The following is an 11,085-nucleotide window of genomic DNA, read 5'->3' as shown; positions in this document are numbered from 1 at the left end:
CATGCTCCGGAGCTGATACCTGCCCACTAAATACCCCTAGGCATGGTCCGAACCGGATATCTGTGCGCTCAATGGACACAGATATGCGTCAGACGTGAAACCCGCGTCCTAAACGACGCGTTTTTGCTGATATCTGCAATAGCTGGGTATATCCACAGTAGTGGTAGCTGAGTATATCCACATTCACAGTAGAGATAGCTGAGTACATTCAAAGCTATCACTACTGTGGTTATACTCAACTATCACCAGGGTTGTAACCAAGTCACAAGGCTCCGAGTCACAAGTCAATCTCACTTTTATATTTTTGACTCGAGTCAAGTCGAGTCATTTTCAATTCCCACCGAGTCAAGTCCGAGTCCAAGTCAGCGAACAGAGGATCGAGTCCGAGTCATGGTATTATGACTCGGGTCCGAGTCCAAGTCATTGTGTTGACTGCTCAGTTTCCAGTTAAAGTCTTCCTAAACCCACTTTTTAAACTTTGTTTGGTGATATTGAATGGTTCGCATTTATAATATATCAGTTTTCCTCACTTTTAGCAGTTTCTGGTCGCATTTTCAAGCACCAGTACCAACAAACGAAATCCCAATAATGTGTTGGCTTCGAAATTACAATGAAATGTCTGTCTTGGTCGTCAGGTCTTAATCTCGAGTCAATGACTTGCTTCGAGTCATGCGTAATGACTCGAGTCCAAGTCGAGTCAATACACAGATTGACTCGAGTAAAGTCGAGTCATTTCCGTATTTTGAGAAAATGACTCGAGTCGAGTCGAGTCATCCGAAAATCGTGACTCGAGTCATTACAACCCTGGCTATCACTGCTGTAGATATACCCAGCTATCGCAGATATCAGCAAAAAACGCAAATACAGAGGTCATATATAGGCTAAATGTCGTTTAGGACGTGGGTATCACGTCTGACCCATTTATGTGTCCATTATGCTCGCAGATATCAGGTCCGGACTATGCCTGGGGATATTTGGTGCGCAGGTATCAGCTACGACACATGTCCATATTTAAAGAGTGTGCAGATATCAGGTCTGAGGCATGTTTGGCGTATCACAAACATATCCCAGACACGATGTCCGAGTAGCAAACACAGTCCGGACACACCCCAGGCATGATGTCCGAAAAGTTTCCAGACACGATGTCTGAATGACAACACAGTCCGAGCTCACCCCAGATATTATGTCTCGGGTGTGTTCTGACTGTTTTGCATGTGTCGTAGCTGATACCTGCGCACCAAATACCCCCAGGCACAGTCCGGACCTGATATCGTGTCTGGGGAGAGTTCGGACTGTTTAGTCCCTCGGACATCGTGTATGAGGGGGGTGTTCAGACACCATGCCTGGCGTGTGTTAGGACTGTGCTGTCACTCTCACATAGTATCTGGGATATGTTTGAGTTGTGCCAGACATGACTCAGACCTGATATCTGCGCACTAATTTTATCCGGACATGCTCCGGAGCTGATACCTGCCCACTAAATACCCCTAGGCATGGTCCGAACCGGATATATGCGCGTCTAATGGACACATACATGCGTCAGACGTGATACCCACGTCCTAAACGACATTTGGTCTATATATGACCTCTATATTTGCGGTTTTTGCTGATATCTGCGATAGCTGGGTATATCTACAGCAACGATAGCTGAGTATAACCACAGTAGTGATAGCTTTGGATGTACACAGCTATCTCTACTGTGAATGTGGATATACTCAGCGACCACTACTGTGGATATACCTAGCTATCGCAGATATCAGCAAAAACGCGTCGTTTAGGACGCGGGTATCACGTCTGACGCATATGTGTGTCCATTAGACGCGCATATATCCGGTTCGGACCATGCCTAGGGGTATTTAGTGGGCAGGTATCAGCTCCGGAGCATGTCCGGATAAAATTAGTGCGCAGATATCAGGTCTGAGTCACGTCTGGCACAACTCAAACATATCCCAGATACTATGTGAGAGTGACAGCACAGTCCTAACACACGCCAGGCATGGTGTCTGAACACCCCCCTCATACACGATGTCCGAGGGACTAAACAGTCCGAACTCTCCCCAGACACGATGTTCGAATGGCAACACAGTCCTAACCGACCCAAGACATGATGTCGGAACACACCCCAGACATGATGTCCACACGCACCCCAGAATAGATGTCCGAAAACACCCTACTACTACTGCATTTCCATGTGAAAATGAAGTGTGCTCTTGAAACTGCAATTTCATCACTTTACGGTCAAAAAACCAAAATCAAACAGCTATGAACGAAATTACCTTGAAGCAAACTTTCATTTAAGATCCTATTTTCTAAAATATTTTAATATGTTTTTGAGCAATCCGCAGTCTAAATCGTGTAACGCCTGACTGATTTTAGACCATTGACCAAATTCCCCCTCAATTTAACCTTTGACCCTAACCTACAGGGCATTAAATTTCACTTGGAAGTATAGACAATCAGACAAGCTTCAAATAAATCCAAGTACCGTATCTCAACTGTCGTCTATCATTTAGCTACACCTTCTTGAATATTGCATTGATAAAACCTGAAAGTGCAGACCCGAAATGAGCAGAAATTTTTCAATTTTCAAAGTGACGTAACTTTTGACCCCAAAGTCCAATTTTCATGAAATAAAGTTTATCCTGTTTGGAATTAGCTCATCTGTGCGTGTACCAAATTTCAAGAGATTTGAAGAGGTAGTGGTGGGAACATCGGTTGTCTGTGCAGGGAATTGCCCTTAAATGACCAGGAAAGTCACTATATACAGACGTTTCTATCCATGCACGCTACCTGAACGCATACCGCGGCGATGCGTGCTGACGCTATGGCGCGCATAAGATATGGTAAACGTGCATGATGATTGCCGTTCAAAATTGATTGATATCAGATATTTTCGAAAAAAATCCCTAGAATATCGCTGAATGTTTTTCGAAAGTCGCTAGATTTATCGCTAGTAGCTATAGATCGATATTATTTGTCGCTACTCGTGCCTGTCGTGGCGGGTTCAATACCCGCACTGCCTTTTTCGTATTCCCAATATTTTACTAATCTGTCTTTCTATTGGTCCAAACAGTACAACCATTGTTTCGTATAAACCAGAGTTGGATCAATTGTAATTTGTAATCGAGCTGAATGTAATAATTACATTTTTCAATGTAATTGTAATTGTAATGTAATTGTAATTGAAGCATTTTTATTTTGTGTAATTGTAATTGTAATTTGACAAAAATTTTGCTCAATTACAATTTCAATTACATTAAATTGCTATTGAGACCTGACAAGCACAACATAAAATAATTGACTTATAATGCATTCTCTTTAAATATCGACAAGGAATTTGGTGGATCCATTCGCAGAAGCCCTTGCGGGCGAAGTTTTTTATTTTTACCGCTATGCTGGCCCCGGCTGCCATTGTATTAGATTACTAACCAACGGATGGATTCGCAACACGTGACTCACGATTGAATACGCCGAGAAGCGAACTGCTGAGCCGGCTAAAAGCAGCAGAATTGATAGTCCCATAGCTGGAGATCCAAGCGTCGAAATTTGATATGTATGATCCTAATCGAAAGCTAGTGTCGCACTGATTCCGCAATAAAAGTATCTTTCCAGGCAATGGTACCATCCCAAAATAGTCGTGAAAGTCTGGGAATCGGCATTGTTCTGAACAATCGCTGGGCGTAATTGGTCATTGTTGTGGTCATGCTGCTGCGGCGCTCTCACTTTTCAGAACAGTCGGCCTTAAACGGCTATTTTGGAGCAGTTACATTGCCCTGACGAGATTTTAATTTGTATTTTCGGAATTAGTGCATCAATAGCTTACGATAAAGACCAGATGCATCAAATTTGGACGCTTGGATCGCCAGCTCTAGGACTACAAAGTTTGCTGCTTTTAGCCGGCTCTGCAGTATGTTTGTCGGTGCATTCATCCGTGACTCACATCTTGCGCATCTATCCGAGGGTTGGCAATCTACAATGCGATTTCAGATCACGATACTGCATCGTTACTTCGTCTGGCTAACTAACTAGACCACTGGAATTTATAACGTCTTATCTGACAAAGCACGGTTTTGTTTTTACTCCTCATCCTAATTCCTACGTCCCTCGATAAAAATAATATTATTTCTTTAATTATATACTATATACTTTCTTTAACGACATACTGCACCCTATCCTTAATCCTAACCCATAGGAAATTAGGTAAATAACATTTTACATTTCCAATTACGTGAGCCATAATTACCGACCATACAAAACACGCTTATATTAGGTGACAATGACATTTACTGGAGCCAGAAACTTTTCGCACCTTAATGTTCATTACATGCAATCCAGCAGTTTTTGAACAAGTAAAAATGTAAATGCAAACAAAAATTGTAATTTATGGTATCAGGAGCTTCTTTCCATTTGCATTTACCTGAATTTTACACACGCTGACGTCTTGAGAGCTACATTTCATTTGCGTTGATCAGTTTTGTCTATTTGTTTGATTGCGTTTCATTGCCCATCTTGCAGCCTATTCGTTGCTATAGTCATTGCCAGTCGCTCAAACTTTTGGTTGTTAACTGTCGCTTAAAAACGTTTCCTATGATTAGGAATAGTTCGAAAACGTTTTTCTTTTTATTAATTAACGGGTATTTGCGTATCATGAATGAAACATGAATACTTGAATTGTTGTTAATTACGACGCTACGGTTATCAAGGAGCACGGTTGAATTTATGATTATTCAATTACATGTTCAACAGCAGCAATTGTAATTGTAATTTGATATTTTTAGCATGAATTAATTGTAATGTAATTGAAACATGCAATTGAACTGAAATAATGTAATTGATCCAACTCTGGTATAAACCTATGTTTTCTCTCATATAGAGACTCATTTTATTACGCAACTCCGACGTACTTTCTGAAATATATCTGTATCGAGTAAATCTGTGGATTAAGAATTCGCCAACCTTTGGACAGCGAGTCATGAGTTGAGCTACCTCATCGCTTCAGGCACGACAAGCCGTCAGTTACACCAGGCCGGACCAAGCTTCCCAGTTGGCCATCGGCACGCCTGAACTGTCCCTAAGGCCTCAGAGCAGTGGCTCCCAACCTGTGGTACGCGAAGTTCTTCCATGTGGTACTCGAGTAGATTCTGTATTTTTTTCGACCGAAGAGAGTTGTTCAGGTGGGGTTGATTTTTTGAAGCCGCGCGTCGTCGTCGTGGTAAGGTCGTCCGTCGTCATGGGTAGGGGTAATCCCACTAATGACGGGCCTACGGAAGTGGTTCTCAAACTTGTTTAGACACGCCTCCCTTTCTGATATAGTGACCAATTTCGTTCCCCCCCTACCTTATCGCCATATCACAAAATCCAACCAGAAGCTAGCAATCCCGACGGATAGTTTGATGGAAACATCTACTTACCCCCACCCCATAGCAACCTAACTAAGAGATCTATCGACTACTCGGGACCTATCATCTGGAATGCATTACCACCACATATCCGTGAATTGCCTTATAATAGATTCAAAAAAGCCCTACTTGATCACCTCTTGTCGTTACACTAACACTGTTGCCCTACCTCGCCCAGACATTGCTTTATCGATCTTGCTACCATTGTTTAATTTTTTTTTATTTTCCTTTCTTAACTAAACATTTTTTTACAGCCAGACTGTTCAGAGTCAAGTGTACCTGTTTGATGCTGGTGTGATCAAACTAGATGACCTTCACGGTCTTATCGATCATTTCCTATCTAATACCGAATACTGTGCACGCATATTTTCTGTACCACCATCACTGCCGTTTGTTATGTATTTTGGTTCGATGAAAATAAAGACTCTCTCTCTCTGGCATGGAAGGTTATGCAATATGCATGTTGATGAGAGAATTCTCAAATAGGATATTCGGCCTATACACATTACACACAGCAATAACTGTATGAATTGGAGGTAAATTGCGAGGAGCGTCAAAAAATTCTCAGTTTACCGCAGCTTCGCGACACCCCCCCCCCAGTTTGAGAACCGCACTGGCCTACGGGGAAGAGATCCAGTCGTAAAAAAGCATTGGGATTCTTACACAAACCAAATTCCGTTTTAATATATTTGACTACAAGAATTATATTTGGATCGCCACTACAGAAATCATATATACTGCGCCTTAACATAGGCAGTTTATTTTCCGTTTCGCTGCCTTCAGCAGCCCATCACGGTGGAAATAACATTTTTGACCGCCTTCGGCGCGCGTAACTCATGCAGATTGTAGGTGGTACGCGAGCACTGCATAAAACCTCGAAATAGTACGCGGGTGGAAAAAGGTTGGGAACCACTGCCCTAGAGAATAGACGTGTTGGTGCTGACTGCTAATGCCCAATAACCTCCCGCTTCCTTATTCACATCTCCATCGTCCTCGCCCAAGCACACGTTGCATTTTATTCCTGTTGACATTCATACATTGAAATATTCCCAGAAGTGGTCAGTAGCCTGAACAGTGAATATTCCATATAGCTAAGACTTTATGAATGCATATTACACGATCTACAACCACGTTTGGATGATGAGGGTTTTCTAACCGAATCACGAGAGCATTCTCTGAATTTATAACTTTTGACTCCACTCTTTTACACTATTGTCGTGGAGTTGGTGTACGTCGTACGAGGTAGATATCGGAGTCCAAATTGCAGTGTTCAGTCACAATTGGACCTTCAAATTTTAAAACTGGATATAAGCTACTTTGATTCCATCGCGAAGAAATAAGGGGGGGGGGGGGCACATATTAGACGATTCCCTTGCTCTTCTCGTTCGCTTTCTTGTATACGTCTGTCACCGCGAAGACGCCGTAGGAACTAGCGAAACAGGAGAGGAGTCCAGATAAACTTTCAACGCTTCGAATCGTGCTACTGCTGAGAATCAAACTGAGCTTGCTAACGACGATTTACCCAACTACGCCCTCCCTATCCCCCATCCGTTCCTTTATTGATACAATTCGCAAAGATGCAAGGAAAGTAAGCCAGAGATGAGTGGCAAAACTCAAATCATAGACCAGAAGAACGTCACAATCAAGTCAGGCATGGCCTGTTTTTAGTAGGCCATGAGTCAGGTAAAACAAGCAATGCCGAAACCAGCAGTTCAGATCTCGCCAAATCCACCAAGATCTTGATCGTTCCATTTCCGCCAAACCAAGCAGCCTAATCGCATAGTTGACTCTTCCTCTGTTACCCGAGTTTTAGACGCATTTCCCGCTATCCGCGCATTCAGATTAATATGTCCATGTATTACAAATGAGGGCTCTAGTTCCTTTCGAAGTCGGCGCCATATGATGCCGAGTGATTATACTCCGTCCTATCAGTGATCGATTAGCATATAGTTGACTTTTCCAAGATTTAGAAATGTTTTCCACTGTGCTCCGCTAATTCAGATATCTTTATGTTCATTGTTCATATTTCGCAATTTTCATAATAAGATAACGCTGTTCCCTCAAATTACTGACAAGTCACTTCCGCCTCTACTCTGATTCCATAACCGAATGTTGTGTTCCGCTATTACAGCGTCCACTTTCCTTCTATTCCGGTTTTAAGGAAGTCCGGAAGGCTTCCCCAACATAATCAATCAACCAACTAGACATAACTACAATAGTCAAGAATCGACAGAAACCGTACGGTAATAACACGGAATTTCTCCCTCCTTGGCTCAACGCGGCATCACGAGCCTGCGTCAGCTTCCCAGCAATATGAATCAGCATATCTCCTAAAATCATAACAATGACAGTTCATTTATTCCGTATTCTCGCCCTTCGAAATCTCGTCTGTAGTCCAAGAAGATCGGGTTTTCGTCACGTCATGACAGTGAGAAATTCCTACATGGTATTTTAGTCTTGACAGATGATAGTCTGTAGCTACAAATCGGAATAACACACAATACAGCGCTACAAGTACAATTTTTATTTAATAACCACGACACTTATATAGGCATAACTCAGTTGAGCTACGAAAAAAATTGACCTAACATATCTTGGGCAATTTAACACCTATGACATGTTGCGTAACCGCGGTAATCGATCTGCGACGCCAAAGCGCTCTCGCAGCAGCACACTCGACTGACGAGCGCTTTCTGAACTGCGAGCGAAAAACAGACGGGTGACGCTTTTATTACCACGTGACTATTTTTCACCAATCACGCGCGAATGATTTTCGAGACAGTATAAATAGAGCGACTCGGCCGGCCATTGCTCTGGACGCGGGCCGCAGAGAAATGAAAAGGCTGGCTGTTATGATGCTTTTTTATTGCGTTTTGAAGCCATCGGCATGTATAAAGTAGCTGGTGATAATCTATTATGTGTCGACTGCCGACTGAATCAAAATAATTGGCTAACTATTAGATTTAGCCCCAGATTAATTGAGATAAAATTTAGGCGTATCCAGTGAGGTTGCGTAACGACACTACTACGAGTAAGCATCAGACCGTTACGAACGCTTCAGATGTAGATACGCGCGCTTTTTCGTGACGCGGCTTCAGCCGTAATGTACCCGTCTTTCAAATGTATGCTTGAAAAGCTTAAGCTCTGCCTAGCTGGTTACAGAACATTGAATGTGACCTCTACCACTGAATTGGAATCGCCGTACTACCGATACTAACCCAAGCCCTAACTTGTATCAACGTTGTGCGCTATCCGCGTAGGAATGTCGTAGGTACGTGCTGCAGAAATATGTCAGTCCACTCGGATACGCATCATTAATATACGAATATTATCGCAATTGAATTACAGTGGATCATAATTTGATTGAAAAGAGGAGTGATCGGTATATTGAATTTGCAGTTACTATGCAGCAATATTTATTGATATATTTAAAGAGCTTCTTGGAGGTACGGAACTTCTATATATACAATTCGGTCATTGATTATATATGATATATCGTCATGTTGAAGATGTAGAAATTATGCAGTATTTGGTACCCATTGAGCCCCACCAAAGCATAATGTACCGCCACTTGAACTTCTAAATATGCGTCGCTTCGGTTTATTTGCTGACTGAGGAAGAAAGGACTAATATTCTACAAAATGTACCAAACTGCCTGTGGAAGTAGGCCTAAGTACACCCGACTGGCGCAGATTCAGACCATGAGACCAGCTTTATCACCAGAACTGAAGTCCCGGTAGCACTTGATAATTAATCAGCCCCTTGAAACACATATACTGGTAGGTGTCCATTATCTAATAGTTTGTAGTTTGAGGCTGAGTAAGAATATTGGAGCTATATTGCTTGAAGGAATGAATTTACATTTAAAGCTGAGTGGATCATGAATCAAAGTCTTACTGAGTAAACTGCTGTTACGGCAGATTCTGTTTTGCCCTGTTATTGGGGAGTCAATCCGTGTCAGTTCTCCCGGCCACTGTAACCACTACCTCGGAATTTTATGAAAATTGGTATGCTTACAGAACTTTATTTTCTGATTTGAGAAAAGTAGATATTATCAAAATCGGTCAAATAGAATAGAAGATATGGCCCTCCAAAAATTGCTGTTTTTGTAATCGCTCAAGCGGAAAAAATGCTAAAAATTTAGACATGTCATTTAAAGTTGCCATATTTTGGTCAAATTAGGGGTGTTGAGTGTGATACTTTCAAACTTGGTCATTTACACCCTACTTCATACTTATACCCCTTGCTCGACACCTGAGGTTGCATAGCTTGACCTGTGACCCCATGATTTTGTTCGCACCTTCAGAAATCACTCACGCGTGACGGCATTTTCAATTGCAAATATCTCTTGCTGACCAGGTGGTAACACCAAGTTTGAGGTGTCGTTATAAGGCTCATGTAAAGGACTTTTGAAATCAACAATAATACTAGTGGGGAATTAATCGAAACAATCCAAAAATTTGTTGTAAAACAGTCTTTAAAAAGTTGTCACGTTTTTGAAAATTTTTACTATTATACACTCATAACAGGCTGCAAGCCCATTGATTAAGTCTTGTATTTCTAGTATAGGATCCGTTTTCGAAGCTGGTTCTCACAAAAAGGTTTTCCACTACCAAAAACAGAAATTAAAAATAGATCATATTTTATCAATTAAAAATTGGATATGTCAAAAGAAAATTTTAATCTCAATGTTAAAGCAAAGGTTTTCAAGGTGATGAGATGCCAGAATTAGTGGAGATGGCAGACAAATAAAGTGAAAAATTGTAATGAAGCAACTTTCGAAAATATAATATAAAAAGAAAAATCCATAACCCAAATTCATCAAGAGCTCAAATCATTCGAGTCCTAACAATGGCTCCAGAAAATCTCAAAATTTTTGAGCAAATGAAAGGTTGGTGAGAGATGCCAAAGAGCAAGAAAAAGACAATGAAGTTTGTTCTTTGCCAGCACCACGAAAAGGAAAGTAACTTTCAGAAGAAACTAGGAACTAACATGCATATAACATGTTTCAATCTAAATTATCATCTTACACTCATAAAACAAACTCTGTAGAATACCTAATTTCACTTTTATTCTATCTGTCAATTACTTTGTATGGAGGGTAATCGGTATAATTCAAACAGATAATTGCTCACATAGAATGTGTTGATTATTTTAAAAAGATTTTTAAGAACGTAAGGGAATTTTGCTGCACAGTTTGAGTTGAATACACAATACTTTGAAGCAGATATCAGAATACTGGATGTGTCCTAGATGCTTCAACACTAACTCAGCATTTTGGTCTTAATTGAGAGCTAGTCCAATATTTAAATCAGGGTTTTGCTGTTTAAACAGGGCCTTCAATTCTTTCAGAGTACATAAAAGTTGATGTTTTTCTTGATACACATTCTTTTTAATGCCAACTCGGTCTTTCATTCCTATCATCATCCTGCTACATTCGTTGTTTTAAAAAAAAATTACAACCTTTTGAATTTTTTCCTCCTTTTCATGGTGGTGGCAAAGAATATCCGTTGTCTTTTTCCCAACTCTTTGGCCTCTCTCACCATCCTTTCACTTACTCAAAATTTTTTTTTCTTCACCAATGTTACTGGAGCCATTGTTAGGACTCGAATTTTTGGAGATCTTGTTCAATTTGAGTTACAGTACTTCTTTTTTCCAAACCTGATTTATTTCTATTTTTCACTTT

The 11,085-nt window shown here is 41.0% G+C and overlaps 1 long non-coding RNA gene across 1 annotated transcript in view; it reads right to left on the bottom strand.

Moving 5' to 3' along the window:
- Positions 1–6,937: 6,937 nt before the first annotated feature.
- The window catches only part of LOC145459490 (uncharacterized), a 45,737-nt gene continuing 41,589 nt past the window's right edge, over positions 6,938–11,085 (bottom strand). Inside the window, exon 2 of the long non-coding RNA XR_013921434.1 lies at positions 6,938–7,877. This is a non-coding gene — a long non-coding RNA (uncharacterized LOC145459490). The remainder of the gene's footprint in view (positions 7,878–11,085) is intronic.

Source organism: Botryllus schlosseri, chromosome 16, assembly GCF_051294905.1.
Source record: "Botryllus schlosseri isolate E-star chromosome 16, Bs_hap1, whole genome shotgun sequence".
In the NCBI taxonomy this organism is placed as follows: Eukaryota; Metazoa; Chordata; class Ascidiacea; order Stolidobranchia; family Styelidae; genus Botryllus; species Botryllus schlosseri.
The sequence above is the reverse complement of the archived record's forward strand: the minus strand, read 5'-3'. Positions and strand labels throughout refer to the sequence as shown.